General features: G+C 49.9%; 1 protein-coding gene and 1 long non-coding RNA gene across 3 annotated transcripts in view; one reads left to right on the top strand and one right to left on the bottom strand.

Moving 5' to 3' along the window:
* LOC138520815 (uncharacterized) overlaps positions 1-12,956 on the bottom strand; it is a 348,850-nt gene that overhangs the window by 109,522 nt on the left and 226,372 nt on the right. Inside the window, exon 1 of one of the 2 annotated variants that reach the window (XR_011282884.1) lies at positions 6,158-6,310. The exons of the other annotated variant lie outside the window; for it this stretch is intronic. This is a non-coding gene — a long non-coding RNA (uncharacterized lncRNA). Of the gene's footprint in view, positions 1-6,157; positions 6,311-12,956 lie in introns of those variants that run through there. 2 annotated transcript variants of the gene reach the window in all.
* MFSD4A (major facilitator superfamily domain containing 4A) overlaps positions 1-12,956 on the top strand; it is a 339,210-nt gene that overhangs the window by 75,554 nt on the left and 250,700 nt on the right. The window lies entirely within an intron of this gene.

Genomic DNA, 12,956 nt, shown 5'->3' on the forward strand with positions numbered 1-12,956 from the left:
ATGCTGAGAACCCCCATGTAGACAAACAAAATGTACACTTACCATATTGGAATGCGTTTCAATGACACCATGTAGAGCCAAACACTGTTGTAGGCTGCAGAGTGCAGACAATGCTGTCTCGAGGGGCGGAGGCGTGGGGGGGGGTCTGGCAAATGCAGAGAGCAATATAAACTTGTATGCCCTTTGGCACATGCGTTCACATTCTAAATGGAAAAAAAACAAAGCAACACATCGAAGCCCATGAAATCTTCGTATTGGTGCACTCAGCTGAGGTGGGTGCTTAGAGGCGGGTTAAAGCTTGCCGTGCGCGCTATATAAACGTGAACACTTACTATACCGACGTCGCCAAGACACCGGCCTGTCGCAGCATGCCCCAATGTTCGCAGCAGGCCAGTCCGCCTTCAGGCTGGCGCCTGGCACAGAAGGCTAATGAGGTGGGCTGGGCAGGAAGGAAGGAAACGCAGGCAGAGCAGACTGGTACCGAGCCAAGCAACGGAGGGGGCATCAGAACCGCCAATCTCAGGGAACCAGCCACACAAGAGCTGGGTTGCCCATTGTTCTCCGGCCCCTCCACTTCCCCTGCAGCCTGACGCCGGCCTCTCCTCCGCTTGGGGTGCCCCTGTACCTGGAGCCAGTGTGGGCGCCATGGTGACTAGCTCTCAAGGCACAGGGCCCACTTCCAAGGCCATACATTCTATAAAGCAGGGGTCTGCAACCTGTGGCTCTCCAGATACTTTGGACTAGGATTCCCATGATCCCTTTAGCATTCTCTATGCTGAATATGGCTCTTGGAAATTGTAGTCCAAAACATCTGGAGTGCCAATGGTTGCAGAGCCCTGCTATACAGTAAATACATACAATTGGCAGAAACTTGTTTTGTGTTGGCAATCAAAAGGCTGCATCTTTCTATTAAGCACAATGCTAATAAAAACATAATTTAGGATTATGGGCATTCCCCAACAAACAGGTGTGTGGTGTTTTCTTAGTTCTGTACTTTTGGGCACTTGGACCAGGAACTGGATGGAAGTTGCCCTTCTTTGCTCACAGGGTGCCCCCAGCGTGAGCTCCCAGGTCTGTGTGTTTGGGGCCTGCACATTGGCTGGTGAGCACTCCTGTGCCTGAGGCAGTTTCCTTCCAGGTCCATGCCGCCACACCTGAGTAGGTTCATGGCCACTCAGGTTCCCTCAAAAGACCCTTTCCCTATTTACCCCCCCTTGTTGTGTGCTGTCATTGCAGCCCTTTTATTGACACGTGGAATTCCATCTCTGCGGAATAGGTCTGGGTCAGAAAACCAGCTATACTCCTGTGCTTGGTGAAATTCAGGCCCCGCTTCTGCAGAATTATTCCACGCTTTTTCGAAGCCACTCCGATGTCCAGCCCCTATTTTCTTAACCCCTTGTGGCCCTAGGCCCCCACTCCATGCCGATGTTGCTGCACCTGTTCTGAAGGAGTGGGTTCCAAAGTCTTTGCTGTTCCAGCCGGCCATAGCGATAGCTAACTTGAGGATGACCTGGAACTGAAAACAGCTGCTACCTTCCCTGTGTATTAAGAACTAGCCCCCTGGGAGGGGGCGAGTTGCAAGAAATCATGTGTGATGCATAACAGGCAGCTCGACCCGACCTTCAATGCAGTATAGGTTGATCAACCTACCTTTTCTTTTTTTTTTCTTACCTCTATTGTCTTGCAGTCCTGCCCCATGCGCACCTCTAAGGTGGCCAAACCATCATTGGCGCTTGTATTATGGGCTATCCGCTCGCTGACCCTGAGGGCCCCAAGGTAGGCCAGCGTAAAGCTGACCTAAATACCTGGTCTCATATCTGTGAACATATTTCACCTTGTTTTAACATGACTGTTTTTTAGCTTTTCAAACTTCAGGGGTCGTCTTTTGTCTTTCGCTGGCCCCTCGAGTTCACCCCACCCTTTGAAAGCATAATGTATCAGTGCGCTGTGGGTTGGTTCTTTCCCCCCAGTGCACTTTACAACTGATGCTACGGCTGATAGGTGCCTCCTAGACCGGTGGTCAGTCAAAAGGCAGGAAAAAAAATATCGAATGACAAAAATCTCGAAAAAAAATCTAAAAAAAAAATGAATTTTTTATTTATTTATTTATATGTATTTGTGGGGTCAGGTAAGTAAAAAAAGGGGTAAAATAAAAAGAAAATGAAAAAAGGGGGGTTGGTGGGGAACCCCCCCATTTCGAAAAAAAAACGTATGGAAAAAAAAATTTGATATTTATTTTTCGAGATTTTTTGGTTCGACCTTTTTTTTCGATAGTTTTTTTTCGGTCTTTTCACTATAAACCTCCTAGACCATGCTTTCTTTTTATTCTGACTATAAGCCCATGCAACACATTTGTTAACCTCCGTCTCATTTATGTCTTGCAAAATGTGTAATTTCTTTTACCGTAGCCAGGCACTTACTCTAATGCTTGGCTGTCTTTTCTGCCAGTGCTTTGTTGGCCAGCGCCATCAAGACCCTTGTGGGGGGCTCCGGGTGCTTGACAGGGAGTAGGCCTTGGTAGGCACCTTGCTCTGAGGTGTGTTTGTTGCCCGCTGATTTCTCCTTCTGGCTCTGGCCATTTCAGCTGTTTTTATGAGTTCCCCGTCAGAACCTCCCAACCTCTTTCGGTACTTGCTCAACTTTGCAACCCCTAGCTTTAAAGGCAGACCATGTGGGGAAGACTTCCAGTAGTGTTCTGCTCCCGGTCAACCCGTGTTCGCGCCATGCCACTGGCCAAGGTGCCGCAAAGCCAACTTTTCTTCTAAAATGTTTTGTGTCCCCTGGTTTTTAGGGCGTTTCCTGTGGGGAAGGTTTCCAGTATTGCCATGGTTCTGACTCGCCCGTGTTTGTGCCAAGCCTTTGGCCAAGGGTCAGCACCAGTCTTGACAGATCTTTGCTGCTTAACTGTGTGACCCATAGCTTTTAGGCAATTTATGTGTGGAAGGTTTTGCAGTACTGAACATTGTCTGCCCCCACCCCCTTCTTCAATGGTGTGAGCCATATGCTTGACCCATTGAAATGCTTCTTGACCTCTACCCTTAACCTTATGTGTAGGTATGATTCTCTAACCCTTAGCCTTAAGCTCTGAGCTTCTGTAAGAAAGCGTTCCGTGAGGTATCACCCTTGCTGCAGAGTTGGGCCTGGTAGCCAGAGACTGCCATTCTCTGACTGGCCCTTTCTCATTTTGCCTTAAGCACCTGCTTGCTTCAAGTAGTTCTCTTCATCCTTAAGGAAAATTGTGTTTCTCCTAATGTGTTGTCTGATTCTACCCCTACAATGCTGTGACATTGGCTGGGCCTGCTGTTTTCTCATGGGGAGGGGGATTGCCCCCATCCTCCGTTAATTCATGGATTTTCTAGCACCTGCTTGCAGTCACCCGAGTCGGTGGCCCCCCCTGAATGAGGACTCATCCCTGTAAAGGCACATGGACTCCTCAGGCATCCATTAATGATAAGCCTGTTGTAACCAAAGCAGCCCTTTCCTGGAATGCACTCCCTGCAGACATCAGAACTGAACAACCTTACCCTAAATTCAGCCGTAACATGCTAAACTGCTTACGTACAAATGACCGCTAACACCCCCCTACCTCACTAGGACTGCACCCTATACTGGCTACCCTCTCTCTGCTCCACTTCTATCTTGCCTCATGGTAGTTTCGACCCACTCTACCTGTTACCTTCTGTACTACCTGACTGCACTATGCAATATTTGACCTAAAGCACCACACCCTCATTGTAATCTGTGAGTGGTAGCAAGCTACACCTCTGCAAGTCCACCACATTCACTGTACTTGTCACCCACTGTACTACTTGACTGCATTATGTAACGTGTGACCTATAGTACCACGCCTTCACTGTAACCTTTAGGTGGCAGCAAGCTATATCCCTGTATGTCTGTACCCATTGCATATGCTGCAACTAAGCTTTAAGTATACTTGTTCTGTTGCGCCCAGCTACCTAAGGGTTCGGTGCGCATTACCAAATAAATAAACAAACAAACAACCCCCAAATAACCTTTCCCAAAAAGGTGGTGAGGGGGCGCTGGGATTGCGCACCCCTGGGCTGCGTCAAGGCCCTCGCGGCTGGGGGGGAGGGCCTTGGGCTGTCTGACAGAGAAATAGCTTATGTAGGCCCCCTTCTCTCAGGTGCGATTGCTCACTGATTTCTCTTTCTGGACCTGGCCGTTCGGCGTTGACCAATAAGCTGATTTTCCCAGCACCTTGTCAGAACCTCCCAAAACCTGTCAAGTGATGTGATAAAGTCTATTCAACCGCTGGCATTCTCGTTTTTAGAGTGTTGCAAATGCTGCCCCTACTTTTTCCCGCATGTGCGTCCCTGTTGATCACCCTTTGCGTTGTGTGGGATTTCGTAACCCATGATATGTACTGGATATAGATATGGTAGTGTGGGTGTGGGCCTTGCTTTAGGCCAGCTGGGGGATCTTTTTTAGCCTAATGGACGCAACTACTCAAATGCATTAACAACTTCAGGTTCGGCTTCTTACTGTTGCAAGCCAAACTGTTGTGAGCTTACTGCTAAGTGCAGTTTATGGTCATTTCATCTAAAACCATTGCATCTAATAGCAATCCATCGACATTTTTCCATCGAAAAAATGTCCATTGAATGGATTTTTTTTGGGGGGTGCAGCCCCCAAACCCCCGTTTTTTACCCTTTAAAATGCACCTGAACAATAATTAACCCTTTACCGCCCAAAAACATGCATTAGATGGACATTTTTTCGATGGAATAGTATTAGATGGAATGGGTTTAGATGAATTGACTAGATACCCTTAGTGCTGCGGCTCCAACTCCCCCCGATGCCCAGAAGGGCATGCGAACATTGGTGGCATCACTGCCGTGGGCATATCTATAGCCATTTCAGAACAATTATAAACTTTATTTTTTTTTTACTTTTGCACTTTTGTATGAAGCATCCGTGGGATGGTCTCGTGCCCCCTTTTTGGATTTACGGCAACTTGCAATAACGCATCGTGCCACTGACTACTATGCCTGCCCCTGGGTAGTAGCTGTGCGTGAAATACATCAATCACACCCTAGCATAACCTGAACTAAATCCAAATGTTCACCTAAGTTGGTATGTTTGTATTGCCCCAGTTGGCCTGTGGAGCCAAACATTGCGCCTGGTGGATGTTGGTTCGAAGGTAAACCGGCCGTCCCAAGCTAATCATTTCATCTCTGCCGCAGGTGCACTAACCCGCTCATCTGTTCTGCCGTCTTGCCACTTTGGCTCAAATAGTTGGATTTTAAGGTTTCCAGTAATAATGTCTTATAGAGTTTACTTAGCAAAAACCCAATTGTATAATACGGCTAACATGGCAAGCTGTAACTCCCTCTAGCAACCAGTTAAGCTAAAAGGAATAGCATTGTGGTTTTAATTTTCAATGACTTAATGGTAAACTATAAGTCCCAGAATGCACGATAACGCCATCCTGGCCAATCTAGTTAAGACCACTATACGTGCAGTGATTTAAAACATGCCATAAAAGGATTTGTGTAATTAACTTTTATAGAGTTTACTTACGAAACATAAATTGCATAATACGGACATATGACAACATGTAAATCCCTCTAGCAAAATGTTAAGCTAAAAGGATGTCATTGTGGTTTTCAATTTCCCCATCCTAAATGGTAAACTTTAAGTCCCAGAATACACTATAAGCTCCTTGATATTTCCGATGTTGAAAAACCATTTGCTTAATGTCTTCGTGCAGCTTATTTATGTCAAAAAGATAGTCGTTGTGGATATAAACAACTCTTTTAAATGGGCGCTTTGTGTTGCTGACTTGAATCATCACAGCATTGCCAGTTAACTGGTGCTTTGCTTGCTCTTTGCGTTGTAAATGTTCCATCATGCATCTGAAAGACTCTGCCACTGATCAGAAAGCTGTGCTTGCCCTCTGATCACTCGGGCGACCTGCAGAGCCACGGACACTGTGGGCCCGATTCATGGAAATGTGCACAGAAATCCTGCACGTTCCGTGTGCCGAGAAGGACACTGCGCGAACCTGCGCGCCGATGCAAAAATGTTACTGCGCAAAGTAACCGTATTCGCACGTCGTCACCGACAAGCCCCCACACAAAGCAAAAACAGCCAGGACAGCCACGTTTGGGTGCTCCCCGAGCGTGAATACACTCACCCTTCAATCCATGAATACGTCTCGTGCAGTGCAGTTGTGGGCGTGCGTGGGACTGCCTGCAGCCGTCCCTCGGAATGCCCACTTTTTCGCAAGTTCTTTTGCATTTCTGGTGTTCCGCCCCCTTCCCAGCCCCCTGCGCAAACAGTGCCGGCCTTACGGCCAGCAGCGCCCTGGGCGAACTGGCGCCCCCCCCCCTCGCCCTCCGCGCCCCCCTGGTTAACAGGGGCGGGGCAGAAGGGGGCGGGGCCAGGATGGGCAACTTTTTTTTTTTTAACCTCCTCGCTCCTGCGGGGAGGTTAAATAGGTGCCGTTAGCACCCCATTGTCATTGAATGAGCCCGCCATTGCGGGTTCATTCAATGACAATGAGGTGCCTGCCACACCTTCTGCCACCACGCCAGCTCGGCGGAGCGCTTGAAAGACTCCCCGGAGCTGGCGTGGTGGGGGGCTAATGGCACCTTTTCTTGTGAAAAGTGTCCACGGCGGAGGGGCGCATTTAAATGCACCCACCGCCGCGGGCACCTTTTACAGTAAAAGGCCGCCTGCTGCGCCTTGTCCCACAACGGCAGCTCTGGGGAGCCCTTGAAAGACTCCCCCAAGCTGGCGTGGCAGGGTCAAAAGGCGCCCTGGGGGCGTGGTGCCCCGGGCGGTCGCCCGGCTCGCCCCCACAAAGGCCGGCTCTGTGTGCAAGCCATGCTCATGCTCTGCGTGGAGTCTCGCGCAGCACCTTCAACGGCTCGCAGAGAAGTGCCGGGCCTGTGCGAACTCCATGCAAGTCCAGGAAGAGTACTGCGCTTTCGATCTCATGAATCGACGAATGTGTATTTCACACAAATAATTACATGAATTGGGCTCGGTGCTTCTGCCTAGCTGTGACTTGTGAAACTCGGTGCTCGTATGTGCGGCCTGCTCCGAAGCTATATTTGGCTCAGGGGAAAGAAACATCTTGAGACTTTGAAATAAAGATACAGTGGTACAGTGTCCCAATGATTTATCCTACCTTTCCATCTCTGTGCATGTGCCTACAGGGGCCGGCGTTCGGTGGGGTATGCTGTATTTCCCCACAGCAATACCCAGTGTTTGTGCGACTGTGGCACTCATCTCCTCATATATTCGGCCCTGCAAATGCATGAGAGCTCCCTAGGGTGACCAGACGTCTGGGTTTTCCCGGGACAGTCCAGGGAAATCACCCTCCGTCCCGGGGTCCCGGGAGTTTTTTCATTTTTGAAACCCCATCCGGGGTTTGTATGTTTGTGGGGCTACAGTAATTAAAAACGTAATTATCCGCAACCTCTCAGGTACAAGTCAGAACACTTACTGACTGTGCCACAGAGACTGGCTTGGAAATTATTGTACAGCAAGCCATGTAACATCAATTAGAGCGAACGCTTGTTTTGAATTAACATGTCACGATTCACAGACAAAACTGCACAAACGAGATTATATACAGTTTATAGAAAGGAGAAAAACTGAAAATATGGTTGGGGGAGGGGCGGTAATTGGTGGGATGCGATGGGGTAGTCCCTCTTTTATGTATTTGGCCATCCCGGTTTTTTCTTTTGAAAATCTAGTCACCCCAGCTCTAGTCTTCTACTTTGTATCGTGTTCGTGAGATATACGCACTCCACCTTGGTTTGTCTACTTGTATTCACTGTAACGCTAACGCTATCTCGGGTGTTCCCGGAACATCTATAAAACGCTCACCTTTCCAGTTTGCTGAGGGCGATTTTCTAAGCAATACTGCGAGTCCCTTGCTGAACGCCGCGCCCCGTCCGACAAATCTACACAACGTATGCCTTGGCGGTCGCTCCTTTCCTGGAGCCCCCTGGGCCATCCTCGGACGCCCGGAACACCCACAGCCTCAAACGTTATGCTCGTCTTTCCGCTCATCGGGATATGCTTGCCCTCGATGTTGCCGCCATCTTTTCTTTGCCAAGTTGGCTTTCCAAAAGAAACCGCTCATGCTGCGTACAGAGCTAGCCTTTTTCTCCAAAACGTTGCTGCCCGAGCGCCACCCGGTCCACTATCTTCCCAGATAGCGCACTGGGCCCCCCGATGCTGCCAGGACAGCAGCTGTGCAGAGGCTCAACATGGCTTCCAAACGTCCGCCGTGGGCAAGAGCGCGATGGAGAGTGAGCGCGATGGAGAGAGAGCGCGATGGAGAGTGCCCTCCTCACTAAGAGTGCGCCTCGCTTCATTGATTGTGACTGCAGTTGCGTTTGACTTCCGATCGGGATGTTCGTTCCACCGCTTAAATGGTAGCATTATGCGGGCCTGCAAATGGCGATCAGGAAATCGGGGTGGCGGCAGGTGGATGCTCCCCACGAATGGTGTCTGATGCATGAAAAATAGCCTTGCAGAGGTTCTTCAGACACCTACTGCCTGCCAGCCTGAAATACGGCAATTTCCATACCGCGACTTGCTTCTTCTCGAGCTCCAGACCCTGAGATGCGATGCGGTGCAGAGGACTTCGAAACCACTTGTGTTCTGGCGACCTGCTTTTTCAAGGGCTCCCGACTCTGAACGGGCCAACGCAGAATGCAGATGCACTCCGAGCGGAGAGTTCTTTCTTAGCCACCCAGACCGGCCCCTGGGCCCTGCATTGGCATGCCTGATTTCCACTTACACTTGGTTTTCCTTGCGTATACCTCCACACATTTCCCCCATAGCCATGCCCTCCACCCACACCCCCCCTGAAATAACACACTGACTCAGACTGTGGGTGGACAGGCGCAGTTGCTTTATTAAGCAGGAGGTAGCTTACAGACGTTCTGTTACTTGGTAATACAGCATCCGGATTCTGCTCTGAGCTGAAAACCCTTACACTTCCCCACTTGATGGCGGGCAGCATCCGTTGCCCTTATCATTTATTAACTCCCAACTTCAAACACTCCCCATTGCGGTCATTGGCTTTATAATTCAGCCGCTTCGGCTTTACTACTTTTCCCAGGTGCAGGATCTTTAAATGGCATTTTCCACTGTCACCTGCCCCCCACACCCCTATGCTCCACGTTGGCCAGGTGTAAGTGCCCTTACCATGTCATTCGCCCCAACCGCTTGCTACACCGACCCCCAGTTTCCAGGTCCCTATCTTATTCCTTGCCCCCGGGGGCCTGGAACTCTCTCGCCTCCTCAGCCCTCCCTCCCCTGTACCTAATCTCTGCCTCTTCTACCCAGTCTCTAGGCCTTCTACTCGCTCCCCGTTGCTTGTGTGACTTAGCCTCGTGCATGCCCCCATTTAGTTTCCTGTTCTCCTTCATTACTCGTTGCACTTGCCCCCTTCCCATGGTAACCAACCACTAATCCTCTCCTAACTCCCCAAGTTGCTGCGTCGCTTCTATGTACCTCTGGCCTCCTACTCCCCCTTTCTCTGACTAACTGGATCCCCCTGTACCCTGTTTCCTTGTTGCCTGCCAGCCCCTTCCGCCGGTTGCCTTGTCCCCTGACATTCTAGATCCCTGCACCTTTCCACCTCCCCGCCTGCACATTCCTCCCTCCCTTCGCCATGACCTGCTGAGTTATGTACTCCGCCGCCGACAGTCTCGGACACTGCCGGTCCCTTGTGGATTCCAGCAGGCCTACCAGCCTGGATGCACCATGGACCTCCACTGCGACGGTTCTGCTGTTAAATTACAAATCACGACAAATTAAACAATTCACATTATGCATTACAATTTCTGGGCAGGCGGTAAATTCTTTCTACCCCATCAGTTCAGAAAAGAGGGTGTTTTCTTGTGGCATGGTGCTTACAAGCACTTTTTTGGGGGTGGGCTAAACTTTCTCCTCCCATCCCGCCGCCTTCGCACCTGGCTTTCCCTCCCCCATGCCCACTTCCTAACCGCTGGCATTTGTCAGTCGAGGGGAGGTACCCCCAGCTGGTCCCTGCTGCAGGGGGGGTGGGGAGACGTGGGGCCATGGAGGTCTGCTGGGCGATGCAGCAATGGCAGCGTCCGCCCAGTCCTCCCTCCGCTCAGCGCGTGCCCTGGCTGAAGGGCTACTCCACCAGCCCTGCCTATATAGGACAAATATGCCCTGGGGCCATGCCAACATATGGCTACTGGCCACCCACATGCCCGGCCTGTGCCGACAGCCACTGCGCACCTATGTGCGTGGCTTCCTGCCTCATCCCTCCCCTATTGTTAGAGTGTTCTCTTCCCCTTTGAAGAGGTGGAGAGACCTTCAGGGTTTCGGTGCTGGTGCCAGCCGCCTATTAGCACCCATTGTTGGTACTGGGACCCCTACCTGTCAGGCTATTCCTGGGAGTCCTGCAGCATGAGAAGTCAGGGGAGGGGGGTGAGCAGGGGGCCACCTTTCTTCCCCCTTTCTCTCCTCTGTACCATGTGGGCAGCTCCCCAAGCTTAAGGGCCTGTGCCCTTGAGCTGCAAGGGGTTGCCCCCCAATACCGCTGCACTGGACATTCTGTCCACATTTGGGAAACTGTCCCCACCAGCAACCGTGGGGGTAGAGTGGGCACAGATTCTATGGCTGCAAATGGCGTGCTCCATAATTGCTGAGGCTCAGAAGATGCATTTGAAAAGCGACAGCACGTTGCTTTGCAGAAGTTCATCAGACTTTTACACTACTGCCCCACAGACCCCAGCCCACACCTATAGCCCCTAAACTGACCCACGATAACGCCGTTGCACCCTTTCAATAGGTCGTACTTACTGCAGCCCAAGCTGTGAAAAATGGCTAATAAATATATGTGCAGCTAAAAGTCCAGCATCAGCCCAGGGAGCGATCCAGGTGCCAAACACCTAAACAATCCTGATAACGCGCCTATGAGGCCTGGAAACCTTCCAGGCAGCAGTGCAGAGCCAGAGGCCATTTAAGACGGCCGTCACTTCACCCACCAACTTTCCTACCTGAAGAAAATGGCCGCTTGTGGACTTGCAGGGGGCAAGGGAGCCAGTCAGAGGGAATGCACTCGATCTGCCTTCTATCGAGTATTGCCAAAGCCCACCACCGCCCCTTTTCTACAGACTGCAGTGGTGTGAGGCCATGCCAGTGTGGGATGAGTTTAGAGGAGCTCCCGCGTTGACGCTTGGCCCAGCATCCCTTCTAAGTGCTTCTTCTGTTAGAATCACTGGATCTAAAGCATAGCTGCTTTCCCCCCTTAGCAAACCTTACCATGACTGCCCACCCTCAGCTGAGAGGCCCCACTCGCCAAGGAACACTCCACTGGTTGCTGTCCTCCAACAGTCACAACGACCAATCGAAACACGGACAGACTTCCACCATGCTGCCGCCCCCAAGACAGACACGTCCTTCCATGCGCCACTATTCAAAACAGCTCACTGAGTGCATGAAATAAAAGAGATGCCTCGGGAGGTACTGTGTACCAATTGCATGGACACTGTGTACAGTGTGATCGATTGTAGAGAGATCTAGCGGCTCATCTGGGTAACAGGGGACTGGTTTCCACATCCTAGAGATTGCCATGTTCAGGGAGGCTCGTGCGCACTGCTATTCAGATATAAGGCGGCCTAGCAACAGCCACAGTGATGTGGTAAATGTCCACATCAGTCATTTGACAGGCTTCCTGGCTCCAATGCCGCCATGATCCCAATGGCACAGGGGGCCTTTTCCTTGGCGTCATATTCTCCCAAGGTCGCAGCATTCTGTGGCTTGATGTCAGAATTATACACAGCTGGGAGGGACCAACCTTTCTGTAACATGATAATATCCAGCGGTTCCTCCCCTTCTAGGAAGCGCTATATTCTAGCGCTGGGCAGAAAGGCAGAAGGCCTGGAACTGCATGCCTGGGCATTCCTGACTGCCACAGCGCCATCATGCTAAGGGTGAGAGTTAGAGCCAGAAGACCAATGCTGCTGGTCATTGCAAGTAATTGGACACTTGGATTTAAAACTGTGTGAGTGGGAAACACACATTTTTAAAAACTTTTTTACTGGGCACTTTTAGTATGTGTTTACAAGGTTGTGCTGCCAGACCGTGTGGGCAGTATATGCGTGTTTTTACAGTGCGAGCTTGCGTATACTGTACACTGGCAGTTTGAATATGTTTCCGCATTGGCAATACTAGCAGATATTGGGCACAGCCAGCATGGAAAAATGTATTATAATACAGACAGAAATGGTATGGATATTGGGCACAGGCAGAATGCAAAATGTGTTTTACAGTAAAAACACTGACATATATTGAGTTTAGCAAGCATCGACATGTTTTACAGTAGTAACAAACACAACAAACAAACAAAAAATACTGACACATATTGGGCACAGGCAGAATGCAAAATGGGTTTTACAGTGCAATACTAGCATTCATTCCCTTACAGCCCAAATTGTTAATTGTATTCCCACAAACAACGAAGAATTGGTATTATTTTTAAATTTGTACACATATTACAACATATCTGAAAAATATGTCATCCATGGTCGAACCATTGAGTTGCATAATGAGAAATAGTCCAACATTTGAATGGGAGGAAATGCACAAACAAGTGTAATTGAATATCCCACTCTTGCTCCATTCAAAGACACGAGGAAATTGGCCCTCAGAGTGTTGCTACTGGGAAAGGTCTGGGTTTCCTTCTCACCCAACAAGCCCAACGAGAAGAGGTGACCACTGGGTGCATCACGTTCCCGCACCCAGGCTGAAAGGAGCACCTCCATTTTAGGGTGGGAAAGTATTAGAAGATTTCTAGCATAATTCGAATTTAGGTGTGATTCCAACTGTGCATTCACCATTCTGTACTGCCTCTTAGTGCATTTTGGCATACATCGAATGTAGGTGTGATTCCAACTGTGCATTCATCATTCTGTACTGCCTTTTAGTGCATT

The sequence above is a fragment of the Ambystoma mexicanum genome, chromosome 13, assembly GCF_040938575.1.
Source record: "Ambystoma mexicanum isolate Mex_15411 chromosome 13, UKY_AmexF1_1, whole genome shotgun sequence".
NCBI classification, from domain to species: Eukaryota; Metazoa; Chordata; class Amphibia; order Caudata; family Ambystomatidae; genus Ambystoma; species Ambystoma mexicanum.